This window comes from Squalius cephalus, assembly GCF_949319135.1.
Source record: "Squalius cephalus genome assembly, chromosome: 24".
NCBI classification, from domain to species: Eukaryota; Metazoa; Chordata; class Actinopteri; order Cypriniformes; family Leuciscidae; genus Squalius; species Squalius cephalus.
Window position 1 is genome coordinate 6,615,875 of NC_137145.1, and position 21,308 is coordinate 6,637,182.

Sequence of the window (21,308 nt, forward strand, 5' to 3'; positions counted from 1 at the left end):
AGAAAAATGGTAAATTATGTTTTAAACGTGAACATTATATCAGACATATCAAACAACAACAGTTAAAAAATAATACATGAAGTGAATAGTTTTTAAGCAAAACTTTTAAACATTAAAATTCACTATAAACTTTTGTTTAGTTTTTAGCTATAATATATATATCTTTCACTGTCTCACAAAAGCATCCATGCGCTCGGAAAGCAAAACATGAATGAGAAATCCGGTCTGTGAAGCCAAGAAGAAAAAATACTTAATCAAAACATTGTTTTAAATTTTGTACGTTTTATTTAATTTAGTTATTAATTCAGTATTAGATCTTTTTACTTATGTCTCATTGGAGGCCTCCGGATGACACAGATGTGACGTGACATCACAGTGTTTTCATTTAAGAAGACATATGTGCATTAATTACACTCATTACATATTAAACGTTAAAACAACAGTGAAATAAGAAAAAAAAAAAAAAAAAAAAAAAAAAAAAAGATCTAACTTCCATACAGTAGGCTATTTGTAAAACTTTTACATAAAACTAGTTTAAAAAGCTTTACGTTTTTACATAACCAATTGTTAAAGACTCAGAGTTTAAAAGATATAAAAGTGTTTCCTCAGAAGTCACCGTGGGAATTTCCCACGCCCCCCTTCGAGCTCCCAAATACAAAAAGCGACCGCGCAGCTCCTTGGTCGGACTTGAATGGCCATAGAAAACCGGTGTTGCGGCTCAAAGAGACCACACCCCCTAACACACCCCTCTCAAAGCTGAGAGGTTATTTTAGATTTAAGAACATCCCTAAAATGACATCACTCACGGGAATCCCCCTCCCACAGCGTCACAGTCACATGACATGAGGTGTTTAAAAAGGAGCGCAAACATGACCCGAGATAGGCTACTTGTGGTTTTATTCAAGTAGAACACTATGGCTACGTCAGACGATGAGACAACCTATGGAGGATTCGACCTTATTGAGAGTGAGGAGTCACGTGCCGACTTGGGTTGATTTGGGCGGGGTCTGAGCCTGTCGGCCATGATGGAAGGAGACGCTATCGGTTGCCAGGGGCAACGCCTTCAGAACTACACAGAAGCGCGACTAAACATTCCAGAGCTCTTTCATTTTTGCGCATTTATTAGGCTATTATTATTAGGCTATTTATTATTTCAGCGGGACACAGACTGATCTACGAATACGAAAAAGAAAAGGAAGAAAGTAAAGCAATGCAAAAAGATAAAGCGAAAGAAAAGGGACCTTACAGGAACAAGCTCACACCAAGCGCAAAACAGCGGTATTTAGAGAAGATAACATGAGATATAATTCGTCTTGTGTAGACCTAACGGGCGATCTTTGGTCTTGTGAATCTTGTTCCCTGGCCAAACTGAGGGCTAAGTGAAATTTCATAACTTTATATTTAGGCTATTTAACTTTACCGTTGTTGTAATGTTAGACTAGAGCGCTGACTTTGTATGTTTGACTGAATCGTTTGCTTTATTTCTTATTGTATAGCTTCTTGTACTTTTTACTTATAGGCTACTTACTTTTATAATGGCTATTATTGATAAAACTGAAATTCAACAAAAAGAGACAGGGTTTAGTTTTGTATTTTTTTTAAATTTTATTACAGTGATGATCAGAGTACAAATGCACATAATATATTGCCTGAACCATATTAATAAGTTTAATATTTTTAAAATTTAAACGAAAAGAACAATTTAAATATAACAATTTAAAAAAAAAGTTTTGTTATAAATATGCTAACGTTACATGTAGTGAATATAATAAATATGCGTTGCCTGAACCACATTTGTGTAATGTTTAAGATTTTTTTAAATGAAAACGAAAAGAGGCAGTGTAGTGTTTTATAACATATTTCGTTTTATTGTTGCCTAAAATGTACATACAGAGTGAGATAACCGGAGTAGCAGAGCGAGCTGAGTGACGCGCGTCCTCGGGAGTCATTCTCCTGAGCTGGACTTGGCATTTAAGTCCGAACTTTGCGTACTTGCTATTGAGAAATGCCTAATGTCGGCGCTTGGCTTCTTGTGACAAACACTGGAGCAGTTTTTACTTCCAGACATGGTAAAACAGTGCGGAATTGCGAAAACCTCCTCTACTACCGAGTTAACAACACACGTAAACAATGATGTTTTGCCGCTGGAATCCTGCCAACATGGCGGATCGAGGGGAGGGGCTCTATACCGTGACGACAACTCCTCACTCTCAATAGCGCCGCGAAAAAAAAAGATGCACATGGACCTTGTTTAACGCGATTTCTCCTCGAGCCGGCGGAGCGCAAGTGAAATACTTTTCACTTGTCTGGAGGACGTGCGTGTAGGCTACGTATGTTTATGACTAAATCAATAGAGAAGCCAATTTGGGTTTTTTTACGGAAAGGAATTGGATTTTATTTTATACAGGAGTATGGAGAGATGACGGAATGGATATGCATCTCTTTATTGGCGAGTGGGCTGGATTAACCACGGCCACACGAAACCGACTTCTCGTGGATTACGTTTACATACTTTTTTGGAATGGATGTACCCGAATGTTCGTGGTCTATTTCTGAGGATGAGCACTTAAAATAGCCTACTACGATTTAAAATTCATGTTTCAATGGAAGGTTTACCTGTGTTGGAACAGATTTTTCTAAAATCACGTAGGTTTTTTAAATGGAGCGACACATTTGGATCTGTTGATGGATATACGCACCAATAGGATTAACGGCTGCAGCGAATGGATACCCAAAGAAAAGCATCGATTGGCTGAATACATTTTTGTGATTATTTAATCCTTTCTACTTTGAATTGCCAGTGTATAAATTGTGTTATATAAATAAATTTGCTATGCTTTGCTTCGTCTATGTCACAGGAGAAATTATATTTAATTTACAACTCTGTACACTCAAACACCCACCCCACACCCACCTCACTTTTGGACTGAGCCCTCCAATGTGGGAAAATTCCCATGGTCCACATTTAAAGTTGTACTTTTCACAATCACATACAAAAAAGACATTAAAACAATGTTTATCACTAAAATACAAAGGGTGGTAAACACACATTTGTAAAATGTTAAAAAAGTTTGAATTGCAAACATGTTCTAGAATTAAAACATCTAAAACAACATGTATTAAAATTATATCAAGCAAATAGTTCTATTTTCTAACATACATTTGAAGAAAAGTTGTACTTTCACGATTACATAGTGTTTAAAGGCATTAAAACGTTGTATAAGTTGAAAATACATTTGTAAAATGTTAAAACGTTAAAAACGATGTGCTTTAAACTTTTTAAAAAGTGAAGCAATGTATTGGGTAACAGATCAGCGACTTGTTTTTAATTAAAGAAAAGTTTTGTTCTCTTACGAGAGGTTCTCTCGTATTGCGTAGTTGCTACGCTACGGGAAAGCCTTTCTTTCTCGAGATACTGAAGCCAAAAATTATCCTTAATTTTTATAATCTTGTCAACGCAGTGCGGCAGCCTGCAGACCTAGGGCGAGCTACTAGCGTGCCCATTGGCTGCCCTGCGGCAACTGCAGCAGCCTACCGCTGAGCCCTTGGCGTGACGTCACGACCAATGAGCGCGCTTGGCGCGCTTACTGCGTCACAGCCCGCGAAAAGGGGGGTGTGGCTTAGCGTATATAAACAGGGCTCGGAGGCTGCTTCTCTGATTTCTGTCTTTTCAGCGAAGCTCTTCGCATCGCTGCTCTCCGAGGAAGCCGCCGTTGAATCAAGCGACCAGCACGCCGAGGATCTCAGCCTGAGGACGCCGGCCGCCTTCGCCGCCTTCAGCCTTCCCTGCCTGCTTCGCTATCCGGCGAATATATCCTTTACTGCTCTGTGTTGTATGTGTGTGTGTGTTCGCCCCGCGACACACTTTGCATCTAAAAGAGCGCGAGGCGTTGTTGCAAATGCCTCGCTCATCCTGTGGCTCGTGCAGAGCCTCGCTCAGCGACGGAGACCGCCACGTGGTCTGCGCTCTCTGCCTGGGCCTCGACCACGCAGCCCGCGCCCTCTCCACGGGCGGCTGCGAACAGTGTGAGGACTTGCCGATGTCGACCCTGCGGGCTCGACTCGCCATGTTTGATGATCCTCCACCTTCCCCGGCTGCCTCTTCAGGGCCGCGAAAGAAGAAACGCCGCTCTCAAAGGCCTCCCGAGCCGGTGGTTATAGCTGAGCGCTCGCCGGAGCCCCTCCCGCGAGCCTCGCTCTCTCCTTCTCCCCCGCCCTTCACCGACGCGCAGCGGCCGGCCACTGCCTGCACTGCCGTCGCCTTTGGGGATGAAGCAGATGACGCCGCTGACAGCTGCTCTCTGCTTGCTTCGGACAGCGAGGAATGGTCGGGCTCTCACCGCTCCGCCTCCTCGACTCCAGAGTCTGGCAGGTCCCGCTCCAGTGTTGACGCGGAGCTTATCCGCCTCCTCACCAAAGCGGTCGACCGACTGGGATTGGACTGGTCCCCACCCAAGGAGCCCGCGCCGAACCGACTCGACGGGTGTTTTCTGCCTAGCCGCCGCCAAGCGCCAGCCTCTAGGTCAGCACCCTTCCTGCCCGAGCTCCATGCGGAGCTATCGAAGTCGTGGAACGCGCCCTTCTCCGCTAGACTCCGCTCATCTGTCTCCTCGGCCCTCTCCCAGGTGGACGGGGCCGCCGAGAAAGGATATACCGGCATCCCTTCCGTTGAGGAAGCGGTGGCAACGCACCTTTGCCCGCCGTCTGCTAGATGGCGCTCAAAGTCTGCCCTGCCGTCCAAAGCCTGCAGGACCACATCAGCTCTCGCCGGCCGCGCATTCGCCGCCTCCGGCCAAGCTGCTTCCGCCCTGCACTCGATGGCTGTTCTCCAGATCCTGCAAGCCGACCTCCTCCGTGAATTGGACGAGAAGGGCTCGGATCACACAGCCTTAACAGATCTGCGCAGCGCGACGGACCTTTCGCTCCGCGCTACCAAAACCGCTGCACAAGCCATCGGCAGATCCATGGCCGCGCTCACCGTCATCGACAGACACTTATGGTTGACGCTGGCGGATATGAGTGAGTCAGAACGCGCTGTTTTCCTCAACGCCCCGCTCTCGCCCACTGGCCTCTTCGGCCCTGCGGTCAGCGGGATTGTGGACCGCTTCTCTGAAGTACAGAAGGCGTCGCAGGCTATGAATCTCTTCCTGCCCCGCCGCTCGAGCCCAGCCGCAGGCCGCTCTCAAGCTCAGCCTCCTGCGCGCAGCTCCACACAGCGCTCGTCTCGGCCACCAACTGCTTCGCAGCGACGCCAGGGCGGCCGCCCTAGGTCGCGCTCAACCAGCCGTCACAGACCGCCGCCCCCCCGGGGTCCGCGTCCCAAGATAACGCTGAAGTCTGAGCCCGCGAAGTCCTCCTAGCACCCGCAGGGAGGAAAAGATGGCTGAGTTCCGCTGCGGCCGGACCGCCATCAAAACGCCCAGCTCTGTCAGTCCCCTCAGTACAGGCTACTGCAGCAGCTTACACCGCAGCCAACGAGCCAGTAATACCACTCGCTCGCCTGCACACAAACGCCGTTTTTACGGCGGCCCAAATAAATCTCAGAAAGAGTGTAAATTCGGGTTTTCCGGCTCCGGCCGAAGGTGTTGTAAGTGCAGAAAATGTGCCCACTCCCACGTGCTCACTGCTTCACACAAACACGGTCCCCATGGTAACGCGCTCAGAGCGCTCTCTCATAAAGCGGTCACACACCGCTCGAGTACTAAGTGTAGTAAATGTGCCCACAACTCTGTGCTCACATCTACCCGTAACTCGCTCTGTCACTCGGTTACCCCGGGCAACAACGGCTCAGGCCGAGAGTATTATAAGTGTAGAAAATGTGCCCACTCCCATGTGCTCACTGCTTCACACAAACAGGGTCCCCATGGTAACGCGCACAGAGCGCTCTCTCATGAAGCGGACGCAAGCCGCTCGAGTATTAAGTGTAGAAAATGTGCCCACAGCCTTGTGCTCACACCTACCCGCTGTTCGCTCTGCCAGTCAGTTACCTTGGGTCACAGACCCTCTAAAGCTCCCAAACACTGGCCATGTCATAAGTGTAAACTCTGCGCCCGCTCACGAGCACGCGCACTCACTTTTAGACATTATAATCCCCACGCCACTCTCGCGCCTGGGATGTTTGACAGCAAATCACGCTCCATCCGATGGGACCGAGCTACTGAATGCTGTTCAGTCGGCCAATACTGTTTACCAGCCCCCGTGTTCGAGCACCAGCGGCGCGCACGCCGCTCCATCCTCTCTGATACAGGTTCCCCATCCCGCGCAGCGCGGCGATCTGAACCCAGAGACCATTCGACCCCTAGCTATGCATGCGAAAGCATGGGAAGCGATTCAGGGCGCGTCAGAATGGGTGCTGAATACTATAAAACACGGCTATTCGCTTCAATTCGCTCGTCGCCCTCCGCGCTTTACAGCACAGACGGAGACGAGAGTGAGTTCAGAAGCTGCGCACCTGCTTCAAGCAGAAATAGCGAAGCTGCTGCGCAAAGGGGCTATAGAACAGGTTCATCCTTCTCTGAGCGAGTCGGGCTTTTACAGCCGCTACTTCCTCGTACCCAAGAAGGACGGAGCGTTAAGACCTATTTTAGATCTGAGACATCTGAACAAAGCCCTCATGAGACGGCCGTTCAAAATGATCACAACCAGAAAAATCCTCGCGCAGATTCGCCCAGGAGACTGGTTTATCTCTCTCGATCTAAAAGACGCATACTTTCAGATCCAGATAACTCCCCGTCACAGGCCATTCTTGAGATTCGCCTTCAACGGTCGAGTATATCAGTACACAGTCCTGCCCTTCGGCCTGTCTTTGGCACCCCGTACATTTACGAAATGCATGGACACGGCCCTCGCTCCCCTGAGAAAACAGGGAATGCGAATACTGAATTATCTGGACGATTGGCTTATTCTAGCGCAGTCAGAGACGGAACTTGTGTCTCACAGAACAGCGCTTCTCAGCCATTTGGAGGAGCTGGGTCTCTCGGTCAACTGGACCAAGAGCTCGCTATCGCCCCGTCAGTCAATTTCCTTTCTTGGAATAGAACTGGACTCGGTGGCTATGACGGCCAGACTGTCGGAGCAGCGCGCGCGCCGCATCCGCCTCCTCGCCGCATCCCTCCAAATAGGCAGCCGGGTTCCGCTGAGGACATTCCAGCGTATCTTGGGGCATATGGCCTCAGCTGCAGCAGCGCTCCAGCTGGGCTTACTGCGCATGCGCCCGCTTCAACGCTGGCTGAAAGCGCGCGTGCCCCACCGAGCCTGGGCGGCCGGCGGCTTGCGAGTCAGAGTGAATCAGGGCTGCATTTCAGCCCTGCAGCCCTGGCTGGCAGCCGAATGGTATCTCACGGGAGTGACTATGGGAGTGATTTCACACCGGAAAGTTGTCTCGACAGACGCTTCCAACCTAGGTTGGGGAGCGCTCTTCGAAGGCAGACCGGTCTATGGCCGCTGGTCAGACCAGGAGAATCTCCTACACATAAACTGTCTAGAGATGCTCGCGGTCGAGAAAGCGCTCAAACACTTCCTCCCATTCCTCCACGGTCACCATGTTCTAGTCCGCACGGACAATACATCGGTAGTGGCCTATGTGAATCGCCAGGGCGGTGTCAGATCAAAGACGCTCTGCACCCTGGCGGAACGCCTCCTCGTGTGGGCTCAGCACTCTCTGCGCTCGCTGAGAGCCGCGCATGTGCCTGGCCACCTGAACGAGGGTCCCGACAGACTGTCCAGGGACAACGTTCCCCCTGGGGAGTGGTCTCTACACCCCCAAACAGTCCAGTTACTGTGGCGCCGTTTCGGCAAAGCGAAAGTCGACCTTTTTGCGTCAAAAGACAACGCTCATTGCCCAGAGTTCTTCTCGAAGAACGAGGACGCGCTGGCCCAGACCTGGCCCAGCGGCCCGTTGTACGCTTTTCCCCCGGTCTCTCTGCTGCCTCAGGTCATCGAGAGAATCAGGGAAGCGCGCCACTCAGTGCTCCTCATAGCCCCATGCTGGGAGAACCAAGCTTGGTTCCCGGATCTAATACAGCTGGCAGACTCAGCCCCCTGGCCGATACCGGTGAAGAGAGACCTTCTCTCTCAAGCCCGCGGCTCGATATGGCATCCCCATCCAGAGCGCTGGTCTCTGCATGCGTGGAGCCTCAACGATTACACGCTGATCTGCCAGACGGGGTCATGAACACGATCATACAATCTAGAGCCCCCTCTACGAGGCGGCTCTACATGTCGAAATGGTCAGTGTTTAACAGATGGTGCACTGCTAAGGGGCTCAATCCACAGACATGTGGGGTATCGCGAATTCTGTGTTTCCTTCAAGAGCTACTGGACGCGGGCAGGTCCCCCTCCACGCTCAAAGTCTATGTTGCGGCCATTTCAGCGCTCTCTGTTTCAGAGCGGGGCCGCGCATTAGGAAGGAACGAGTTCGTCATCCGCTTCCTTAGGGGAGCCAGGAGGATGAACCCCCCGCGACCCCCCGCGGTTCCTATGTGGGATCTTTCTCTGGTCTTGGAGGCCCTGAGAGCGCATCCCTTCGAACCCTTGGAAACTGTGGATATGAAATACCTCACGCTCAAAACCGTTTTTCTGATAGCACTGTCTTCAGTCAAACGAGTGGGAGACCTTCACGCGTTATCTATTAACGCCGCGTGCCTCGAGTTCGGACCTAATGACTCCAAGGTCATTCTCAGACCGAGGCATGGGTACGTTCCCAAAATTTTGGGCACTCCCTTCAGAGCACAGGTCATTTCCCTCTCAGCCCTGCCAACGCATGGCAGCGAGGCCGATGGTAATCTCCTCTGCCCGGTCAGGGCGTTGAGGAACTACATTTCACGGTCCGCCGCTTTCAGGCGCTCGGATCAGCTCTTTGTTTCGTTTGGTGGGCGCACCAAGGGTCTCGCCGCCTCGAAACACAGCCTGTCCAGATGGATAGTGGACGCTATTGCTGTGGCTTATGCGTCTAAAGACCTGCAGTGCCCATTGGGCATTCGAGCTCACTCCACCAGAGGCATGGCCTCGTCGTGGGCGTGGTCCAGCGGGATTCCCATTCATGACATTTGTGCAGCGGCAGGCTGGGCCTCCCCCTCTACATTTGTTAGGTTTTACAACCTGGATGTTCCCGCCTTGCAGGCGAAAGTGTTATCAGTCTAAGTCTCGCGTATGCCGGCCCACTATCTGTGCGCGGGCTACGGTGTGTGATTTAGCTCTACTGGTTGAGCTGCACTATGCAGGGAATTGTCAGTTCGGACCGGCCGTGCCGCTCCAAACCCCCTAGTGTGTGCTTATGTACGGCGCTAGCCCTCTTTAGGCCGCCCGGCTCTCCGCTATCACGTTCCCCGGGCTCTCCCTGGGACTCATTCAGTGGATGCTGGGCGCGCACGGCGTTGACAAGGGCGTTCCCGTAGCGTAGCAACTACGCAATACGAGAGAACCTCTCGTAAGAGAACGTTTCGGTTACTCACGTAACCTCTGTTCTCTCTAGAAGAGGGAACGAGTATTGCGTAGCCCGCCGTGCTCGCGCCACGAGCTCATTTCGCTTCATGCGACAGAAACCAGAGAAGCAGCCTCCGAGCCCTGTTTATATACGCTAAGCCACACCCCCCTTTTCGCGGGCTGTGACGCAGTAAGCGCGCCAAGCGCGCTCATTGGTCGTGACGTCACGCCAAGGGCTCAGCGGTAGGCTGCTGCAGTTGCCGCAGGGCAGCCAATGGGCACGCTAGTAGCTCGCCCTAGGTCTGCAGGCTGCCGCACTGCGTTGACAAGATTATAAAAATTAAGGATAATTTTTGGCTTCAGTATCTCGAGAAAGAAAGGCTTTCCCGTAGCGTAGCAACTACGCAATACTCGTTCCCTCTTCTAGAGAGAACAGAGGTTACGTGAGTAACCGAAACGTTTTCCATATATATGTAAAACTTTTTTAAAAACACTGTTTAAAGTTAAAATGCAATTGTTTAGTATTTGTACATTTTACAGCGTTATCTGAAAAAAGTTACAATGTGGTCCTTCACATACAGATTTAAAACCTGTTAAAAACTAAAAAAGTCAACGTTAAATCATTTAAAACAAGTTATAGAATGTCTTTCACGAACGACTTTTAAAGATAGCCTACCAGAAAAAATGGAAAATTATGTTTTTAAGCAATGTTTCAAATGTGAGCATTTAACATATCAGACAACAACAGTTAAAAAATACGTAAAACGAATAGTTTTTAAGCAAAACCTTTTAACATTACAAATCACACTAAACTTTTGACATTAAACATGCAAAAGTAGTTAAAATATGTCTCAAACTATTTTTAAAAACATTAATACAACTCTTGCTTTACAAAAACTGGTATTACACTAAAACAAGGCACAATATTTAATATTTCATTTACCCCTAAAGTGGGCATAGTTATTTATTTATTTTTACAGACCTAAAATCATGATGCTTCAAAGTATGGATTGGAAGTAAATTACCAAAGACACAAACGACTTAAACATTTGTGTGTTGCAAAAGCAGAAGCCTATCTTCTTTAAATAAAGATTCACCTTTATTTATACTTTAATTTCTTTAAAACAATCTGGTGACCTGCATTATTTCTGTGATTACTTGATTAGTAATATTGCGAGAGGTTTCCTAACACGTATAAAAACTCAGATGTGTTTGTGACAAACACGTCATCTTCACTTAGAAGACTTTTTTTTTAAATGTATGACTGAACCCATTTTTCTTCTGAACAACTTACATTTCATATGAATTACCTGAGCCATTTAACAACCACAGGAAATGCATGTTGATTTCTAAGTTTCAGACATAATGCAAACATCCAATGTTCGAGAAAGCTAATATTGGTGTAATCTTTGTGAGATCTCACTCACAAACGCAAAACTTTGTGTCGGGTGATCCACACATAGCTTTACTAAAAGAAAATATTATGGAAGTCATTTTCAAACTGTGAGTGGGCTATGCTTCAACATGTAATTATACCATATTTTATATATTAATATCATGGTTCCATGTTGTTTTAATGTTTGTTTGTTTGTTATTAACTAATACCTTTTTTAACTAACACTTCAACATCCTGCACAAATTAAAGAAACGTATGAGCTAAGGATGTTCTCTGACCCCAAATAAACGGGTAATGGAGTGTTCACAATCTACAATATACAGTTAGATATTCTCCTACTTCGTATGCGTGTAAATAGTTGTGCTTATGGACTAACTTTAAAACATAATCTTTATACAGAATCACACGTGTCCAAAACATCCATGTAAGATTCAAAAGACCCAAACCTCTAAGAAAAGAGGCTTCAAAAACATAGTTTATTATAAATTCACAAAAGCATGCAAATGATGACCCTGTTTTACATTTTGTATGTTGGACCGTATGTTTTAGGTGAAGACTTTTCATTGAGAGCTGTCTATAGAAATAAATGACAATTAAGAATTTAAGTGATAGTCTTTCTGTTTGACTAAATTGATACTTCATTTAGTGCAACTTTTCCCTCTATGAATTACACAAAGTGCATGCTGTTTTACACTTAAACTATTACAACAGAATCACATCTGACTATTGCACTGAGAGAGGCATATTCATCCAAGCTCGAGGCTGTTAAACAAAGTTCCACACTTTGGTAAAACCTAAATTCTAGAGGTCAACTGGGTTAAAAGTAAATGCATCATGAGTCATTTAAAACAAATACAGAAAAGCCACTATAGTGATCAGTTTTAGCGTTTGAATTGACATTTTACATATTACACTGTTTACATCTTGTTTTTGTACTGTTTTTGCAAAAAGTGTATAGTCACAGAGCGTGGTCAAACATGTTCATATAGGAATGTATGAAAAACATGAACAAATATTGCATAAAGAGAATTAAATGACGGTCCTTCTAGTATGAGAGTGTTTAAGACTAAACAAATCATATTTATTTTAGAACATCTTTCTGCTATATACAAAACATTGACGTGAAAGTTGAGTATTACACTTTAAACTTGTCTAACTATTACACTTATTTTGTTATTATTACACAGTTATTTTGTGTGTGTCACTAAACAACATGGTTAAGCTAATGAATTACAGATGATACGTGGTATTTTTACGTGAAAGGAGGGAAAGGAATATTTAACATATAAAAATAAAAATATTTTAACCTATCGTCAATTTCAATTGTTAGATAAATCATCTAACAATCAACAGTTATATGTGAAACAATTAGAGTTGGTGTAAATTTGAACATCCAAAAACTGTTGTTACTTGGATGATAAATATCTTCACTTTATGATAGGAAAGTACGGACAGCGCCTTTGACCAATCCTCTACATATGGGGCACTTGCGCAGAGAAGGTGCACATTCTTTGCACACAACTAGGTGACCACAGGGGATGAAGACAATGTTCACTTCCTTATCCATGCAAACTTTGCATGTGCGCTCCTCTTGAAGTCTTCTTAACTGTTCCTCCATAGGCAAGTCTGTAAGATCTTGACTCGGGGATGCAGCTTCACTTGTCTGGGCCATCAGTTCTCTCAGCAGGCAGACATCATTCTTCTTGATCCAGTTGCGGAAGACCTCTGCTGCTGTATTTCCTTTCGACAGGACTAACTCAATGAGCTGCCCTGTCTGCTGCTTGACTGTAGTGCAGTTACGAATAATGTCATACTCTTTCTGTGAGATGATGTTCTCCTCTAGAAGATGGTCCATTAAGCTCTGCACGCTTTTTAGCTGCTGTGACATGGCAAGATGATGTTTCTTAAGAAAAGTAAGAAACTCACTTTCTCGCTCCTCCTCTCTCTTCTCATCTTCAGCACTTAGTAAATCAGACATCAACTCTTGAGCGGTTTTGTAATTTTCTCCACTTGCGAGAATTTTGCTTTGAACGGTTTGCTTCACCAGGCCGCGCTCAAATCCCATCTCTAAACCAGACTTCACCACAGGATTGTTCATCATCACTGCATCCTCTGAACGGTCTTCTCCAGGACCCAGGTGTACAACAGGTGGATCAACAAATTCTCTTGAGTTGCTGTCTCCATTAGTCAATAGCTGTTCAAATAGTCTTGGAAATCTTGCTTGAATCTGATGAACAAACTCTTGGCCCTTTTCTTCCAACAGGTATTCACATCTTGGAAACCACTTGGCATGTTCTACCCATGGATCATCACCAGGCTCCCAACATCTGAGTCCACCATCACAACAAAAGCACTTCACGTCATCACGACGACCAACATAGTAAAAACCAGCCTTAGCCAATTGGTCTGGTCGAACAGTTATTCTTGAGGGCCAGTAGACAAATGTGTGCAACCTTTCTTCACACTGTTGCATTGCCGCGTTAGATACATTGGAAAGTTCGGATGGAGTTACTGTAGCAAGAGTCCAATTCTGAAAGGTGTCAAGGAGTTCCTGTTCCCAACGCATGTCAGGACTGTGACAAGCCGGAGGTTGCTGGTGAGACATATCCTGGTGAGACATATCCAGGTTTAAGTAACCCACCCGCTCCTCCATTTGGCCTGAAACGGATGCCGTTGTGGTCGATGTTACGGGTGTCGCAGGGCTGTAGGATGGCTACGTTGCGAAGCAGGGAAAAGGCAGAGTGAGAGGACGACAGGTTTGTGGTGCGGGGTAAACTCTGGATTAAGACATAAAAATGTGAGCACAGGGCGTGTCCACTCAAGCCCCGCTCTCTGCTGGACATCCAATGACTAGTGTCTAGTCATCCATGACAGAACACATAATCTTTAATGAACTCCTGAACAGATAGAAGGTTGACGTAGGGTGGTATGTGCTTCCTCCCTTTATGATGCAGGAACCAATGCTAAGAACAAAATCGAATTTTGTTCAACACTACAAAATGTCCTTTCTTCTGTTCTGTTCTGTACACAGCGGGCCAATTAGTTGTATCATTTGAAAAATCACCACACATTTTTCAGAGACGCGATAAGCCTCGGTGGATCGTGGCACAGCACATTCAGGCGTGGTATGGAAATGGTTAGCACCTCGGGAATACAGTAATTAAAATACAGAAAACATTCCGCAACTCTTTACAAGGATCTCTGAAATATTTAATCTTTTAAATCATGTAGTATTTTTAATTATTCTAAATATTATTATTATGTATACTATTATAATACTATTTTTGTGAGCTCAGAAATTAACAAAACAGAAATGTTTGTAATTTTTTATTTATTTATTTATATTTCAACATTATACTTTCGAGTATACATTGAAGTAGTGAAAAAATGATAGACCGGCAAACCGGGGGTGTGTGTGCGAAGTCCTGAAATATTTATCAGGACAACAGCTCACCCAGTCCCGCTGGAGGGGTTGTCATCATGATGCCGTAAACAGCTGTATAGGATTACATATAATGCCACATTGAATCAGAAGTTTCGTCATGGAGAAGTTATGCATATGCCACCGGAGAGATGTCTATTTTACACCAAAATATTTATATATACACATATATTTTAAACATATGCATGGGTGAATTGTACGTCATAAGATCTGTAACAAGCATGTAGAAAGTAGTTAGGATGTATGTTTTTAAAAAAGTTTTACATATATATGGAAAACAAAACTTTTCTTTAATTAAAAACAAGTCGCTGATCTGTTACCCAATACATTGCTTCACTTTTTAAAAAGTTTAAAGCACATCGTTTTTAACGTTTTAACATTTTACAAATGTATTTTCAACTTATACAACGTTTTAATGCCTTTAAACACTATGTAATCGTGAAAGTACAACTTTTCTTCAAATGTATGTTAGAAAATAGAACTATTTGCTTGATATAATTTTAATACATGTTGTTTTAGATGTTTTAATTCTAGAACATGTTTGCAATTCAAACTTTTTTAACATTTTACAAATGTGTGTTTACCACCCTTTGTATTTTAGTGATAAACATTGTTTTAATGTCTTTTTTGTATGTGATTGTGAAAAGTACAACTTTAAATGTGGACCATGGGAATTTTCCCACATTGGAGGGCTCAGTCCAAAAGTGAGGTGGGTGTGGGGTGGGTGTTTGAGTGTACAGAGTTGTAAATTAAATATAATTTCTCCTGTGACATAGACGAAGCAAAGCATAGCAAATTTATTTATATAACACAATTTATACACTGGCAATTCAAAGTAGAAAGGATTAAATAATCACAAAAATGTATTCAGCCAATCGATGCTTTTCTTTGGGTATCCATTCGCTGCAGCCGTTAATCCTATTGGTGCGTATATCCATCAACAGATCCAAATTTGTCGCTCCATTTAAAAAACCTACGTGATTTTAGAAAAATCTGTTCCAACACAGGTAAACCTTCCATTGAAACATGAATTTTAAATCGTAGTAGGCTATTTTAAGTGCTCATCCTCAGAAATAGACCACGAACATTCGGGTACATCCATTCCAAAAAAGTATGTAAACGTAATCCACGAGAAGTCGGTTTCGTGTGGCCGTGGTTAATCCAGCCCACTCGCCAATAAAGAGATGCATATCCATTCCGTCATCTCTCCATACTCCTGTATAAAATAAAATCCAATTCCTTTCCGTAAAAAAACCCAAATTGGCTTCTCTATTGATTTAGTCATAAACATACGTAGCCTACACGCACGTCCTCCAGACAAGTGAAAAGTATTTCACTTGCGCTCCGCCGGCTCGAGGAGAAATCGCGTTAAACAAGGTCCATGTGCATCTTTTTTTTTCGCGGCGCTATAAGGTCGAATCCTCCATAGGTTGTCTCATCGTCTGACGTAGCCATAGTGTTCTACTTGAATAAAACCACAAGTAGCCTATCTCGGGTCATGTTTGCGCTCCTTTTTAAACACCTCATGTCATGTGACTGTGACGCTGTGGGAGGGGGATTCCCGTGAGTGATGTCATTTTAGGGATGTTCTTAAATCTAAAATAACCTCTCAGCTTTGAGAGGGGTGTGTTAGGGGGTGTGGTCTCTTTGAGCCGCAACACCGGTTTTCTATGGCCATTCAAGTCCGACCAAGGAGCTGCGCGGTCGCTTTTTGTATTTGGGAGCTCGAAGGGGGGCGTGGGAAATTCCCACGGTGACTTCTGAGGAAACACTTTTATATCTTTTAAACTCTGAGTCTTTAACAATTGGTTATGTAAAAACGTAAAGCTTTTTAAACTAGTTTTATGTAAAAGTTTTACAAATAGCCTACTGTATGGAAGTTAGATCTTTTTTTTTTTTTTTTTTTTTCTTATTTCACTGTTGTTTTAACGTTTAATATGTAATGAGTGTAATTAATGCACATATGTCTTCTTTAATGAAAACACTGTGATGTCACGTCACATCTGTGTCATCCGGAGGCCTCCAATGAGACATAAGTAAAAAGATCTAATACTGAATTAAAAACTAAATTAAATAAAACGTACAAAATTTAAAACAATGTTTTGATTAAGTATTTTTTCTTCTTGGCTTCACAGACCGGATTTCTCATTCATGTTTTGCTTTCCGAGCGCATGGATTCTTTTGTGAGACAGTGAAAGATATATATTTTAGCTAAAAACTAAACAAAAGTTTATAGTGAATTGTAATGTTTAAAAGTTTTGCTTAAAAACTATTCACTTCATGTATTATTTTTTAACTGTTGTTGTTTGATATGTCTGATATAATGTTCACGTTTAAAACATAATTTACAATTTTTCTGCTTAGTGAAAGACATTCTATAACTTGTTTTAAATGATTTAACGTTGACTTTTTGTTTTTAACAGTGTTTTAAAATCTGTATATGTAAGAAGACATTGTTTACATTTTTCTGATAGGCCTAACGTTTTAAATACTACCCTATACACCTTTGTATTTTAAAGGTCTGTATCATTTTATTAAAGTTAAAGTTATTTTATTATTAAAATTGTATGTGAAAGTGTCACATGTGTGTGGAAAATGTTTGCCTAGCGCTTACGTTTCACGGTTTAAAGTTAAAAGGACATAGTTTGAACAGAATCGTTATTTTTATTCCAAATACACATTCTCAAACAATAATCAGATTTCTCCATTGGGCTGTAGTGAATAAATCAGTAAATTAGTGAATATAACTCAACTAAAGCATGAATTAACTCTAACTTAACTAATAATTTTAACTATTAATTTGAACTAAAATCTAGCTATTAATTCTAGCTTTTTCAGATAGCGTTGTAAACGTACGAATACTAAACCGTTGTATTTTAACTTTATACATACATTGTTTTAAAAAAGTTTTTAAATGATTAGGTGAAACAAAACTCTTCTTTAATTAAAACAACTCACTGATCTGTTACTAGATACATAGGTGGCTTGGGAGGGGGTCTTGGTGTGGGAGGTGTCTAGGGGTGGGAGGTGTCTAGGGTGGGAGTGGTCTACCTGTGGCTACTGGGCAGATGTCACACAGGTCAGTCTAACTTTTGGGGTGTAACTGTTCGGACATGTTTCATTGAGCTCCCGGGATATTACTTTGGTGTTGGATTATTCTTTCGTGTTTTGGATATACCTTTTGGATACACATTGGATATACCTTTGATGTGGAATACACCATTGGATATATATTTTGCCTCTCATTCAACAAACGGATTTACAATAACGTAAGGCTATTTTTTAGATACTGTGATTTTTAACATGGTGTGGTTTTAATATTATGTGTTTGAGACACTTTTTAAAGATATTTTATGTTAAATGTAGCATTTTACACATAATGTGTGGGAGTTAAATGCTAACAAATCAACATTTTTAAAAAATGTGGGGAGGGGTGAGGGTGTTTGTAGGGAAGGGGATCATGGGAAAATTCCCACGGTCCGGAGCTGAACACTGATTTTTCAATGTTTTAACATTTATGTTTTAACATAAAATGTTGTTTTAGATGTTTTAATGCTAACTCATTTTTCACAACTCTTTTAGAGAAAAATGCAATTTTAACTTATTTCATTAATGTTTTAAAAGTGATGGACACTTCATGTAATGAAATTACATCTGCCTTCTTTAATAAATAAAAAACACTGATCTCATCCCTGATCATGTCTTTATTGTACATTTCTTAAAAAAGTTTTAATATATATTGTCATAATGTTATTTGTTAAACAATATGATGTTTAAACATTATTGTAACTGAATATATCTTTGGAGATAATGAGACTTTTCTACTTCTTTCAACAAGTGAAATTGTAAAAACGTAAGTCAGTTTTTAAATGTACGTATGTGTTTACGCATTTGATATGTTTTAATATTTGTTTAATGTTGTTTTAGATGTTTTAATTCTAACACATTTTGCTATCTTTAAGAAAATGCAATTTAAACTTTTAAAGATACTTTATGTAAAATGTAACATTTTATAAATAATGTGTGAAAGTTAACATTTTTAAAAAATGTGGGGAGGGGTAGGGGTGTTTGTAGGGAAGGGGATCATGGGAAAATTCCCACGGTCCGGAGCTGAACATTGATTTTTCAATGTTTTAACATTTATGTTTTAACATAAAATGCTGTTTTAGATGTTTTAATGCTAACACATTTTTTATATATCTTTAAGAAAATATACACTTTTAAAGATACTTTATGTAAAATGTAATGTCTTTAAGCACAATGTAATTGTGAAAGTACAACTTTTTCTTGTAATTGTGAATGTACAACTTTTCTTCAAATGTATTAGAAAATAGAACTATTTGCTCGGCATAATTTTAATACATGTTGTTTTAAATGTTTTAATGTGGATCGTGGGAAAATTTCCCACGGTTTATGTTTTAACATAAAATGTTGTTTTAGATGTTTTTCATTGACATTTTAAAGTTTTTAATGTGCAACTAATGTGTTTTACAAATGTGTGAGAACACATGTGTATTTTAACTTTTATACAACGTTTTATATTATTAAATATATTATTTAATATATCATTTAATTTATAATATCTCCCTGGTTCTGTTCACGCCCATATGGGAGGAGCAAGCGTGGGAAAATTCTCACGGTCACGTGACCTGTCCGGAGGTGGGAGGGAGGGGGTAGAAAGGGGCGGGGCTAGCGTGGGAATTTCCCACGGTCAAAAAGGGGGCGGGGCTTAAGGGCAATAAATCACTCAAAGTGACATATGTTGCCCTATAACCTCTCTCTGACATTAGGGTGAGTAGGCCTAAATGCTGTCAGAATTTTTAATTTTGGGGTAAAGTTGAACAACTTCTTTCAGGCAGAGAAGCATTAAACAGTAACCACTGACACAAAACACCACCAATCCAAAAAATAAAGTAAAATTGGAAAAATGCTAAGTTGATACAAGCCCAGAGGTCAAAATAACAAGCAAACTAATGAGCTTGTATTCATTTTCTCACACTTATGTGGTTAGTTTAGTTTAGTGAGCTCTACGGCCTAAAGGCCAGAAATCTGCTATTTTGTGCTGCCAGTAACAAGCACCTGTTAGGCAAACAACTGCTCTGATGAATAATAATGACATATAAAAACACTAAAACTAAATTAAACCACCATTTAGCAGCACCGTTTCTTTTTTATTTGCTCAGCTTCTGATACTTGATTTGTCGCAAGTGGTTTTATCACACATTTTGCCATTTGGTGTGATTATTTTCAGTCGTCTATGTTTTAATCAGTTTAAAGCTGCAATCCGTAACTTTTGGTGATCTAGCGGTTAATAAACAGAACTGTGTGTATCAACTTATCTCTGTGTATGACGATACAGGTACTTTGCTACTCCGCGGTACCAGTCTAAAATAGTCCAAATATAAACAATTTAATTGATTCAGGATAAGACAAAAACACGGTTTGGAAAATGGATTCATGATGTACTCGCTTATTATATAAATTTTGTAAATTTTGAACATAAAGTTACAGACTACAGCTTTATTTAGTGCATCTTAAATTATGGATGTTCACACTCCATGCAAAGTCAGCATGGAAGATGTGATAGTCTCTTTTCTGTACTATGGCACTGTACTATGGCACTATATTCTGTACTATGGTTATGTACTAAGCAGTGGAAACTGCTTCTCGAACAAGAAAAAAATGTAGGGTGGGATGTGATTTTGGCCTCGGAAATTGATTGGATTGTTGTTGCTATTGCTGTGATGTCATGTGAGTGAGAGGTTGCCCCGCCCTTGCGCCAGTAGAGAAGAGATGTAGTTGCTAGAGGGAGGGAGAAGTAATTTTGATTAAAGATTATGCCGGCAAATGATTTGTATGGAGTAGGGCTGGGCGATAAATCGATTTTATCGATTAACTCGAATGTGTAGTTTACGTCGACTTGTTTGAATGAAAATCGGTTTTCTCTTTAACATCCGCCGACGCTCCCCTCTGGGCTCCCGTAGTTCCGAACGGGCTCAGCGTTTGAGAACACAAACAACAGGGCAAATGAACAAGACCGCGGCAGCACAAGCACACCCGCCAAAAACACTTACAAACTGAATCCGCAGGGCTGCCAAATCTCATGAATTCACCGTGAGACTCAGGCAATTGTCACTTTTTTCATGCCACACATCCATTTTCTCACGCAGAGAAAAATCGCGAAGCAAAGAGGACACTGACACCGACCGACAAGACAGAGCAGGTTCCTTTTGATATGAAACAAATTCTCAGCTCTCAGATTCTGTCAATTTAATTACAAAATTCAAACAATAAACACCGTTTCGACGCTTGTAAATGTGACGTGACAGATCGCTGACAGATCTCAGTTCAAGCGGTACGTGAACCGATCATCTGTTACTCTTTACTATTAGTTAATAGTAAATAAACATGAATATAGGTAATTTGAAAGATACAGTTCAACTTACCGAGATGTACTAAAATCGATCGATCAGTGTTTTTCAACCGCGGAAAAAGGTCCATAAAACAGCTGGACAACAATCGTCACATAACGTTACATTTACCTCAGGAAAGCCATTTAACGTTAATGACCATAGCATAGTTGGACTTAAAAAAAATGCTAAATATTTTGTAATACGTTTTTTCCAAAATATGATAACTATATTACATTTTTTTTTTTTTTACATCCCCCAATCCCAAAACCAGCCATTTTATGTTATGTTACGTTATGTTATGTTACATTTTCACTGTTTACAAAGGCAGGGCCTGCCATCTTGTCTTTTTGGCTTGTTGTTTCTGATTGCACTTTAACCCCAAGGGGGAAATCCAGATCAAATAGCCTACTAGGCCATATCTAGGCCATATTGCCCAGCCCTAGTATGGAGGAATCATTTATAATAAATACTCCAATATTCCTTTAAAAAATTATTTTTTCAATTTGATTTCATGGTGACTTTAATGTTCTACATCTTCGCTGAACAGGTTTCCGACTCATCCTTATTAACAGTAAACGACCCACTGCTGTATAACATGCTTGTAATGAAGAGACAAACAAAACACTTGAAAAGG

At 42.3% G+C, this 21,308-nt stretch overlaps 1 pseudogene across 1 annotated transcript; it reads right to left on the reverse strand.

The window, feature by feature from the left end:
• Positions 1-12,251: 12,251 nt before the first annotated feature.
• Positions 12,252-13,662, reverse strand: LOC307152054 (baculoviral IAP repeat-containing protein 2-like; annotated as a pseudogene). The gene has a single exon. The product of its transcript is annotated as a baculoviral IAP repeat-containing protein 2-like (transcript).
• Positions 13,663-21,308: the final 7,646 nt, after the last annotated feature.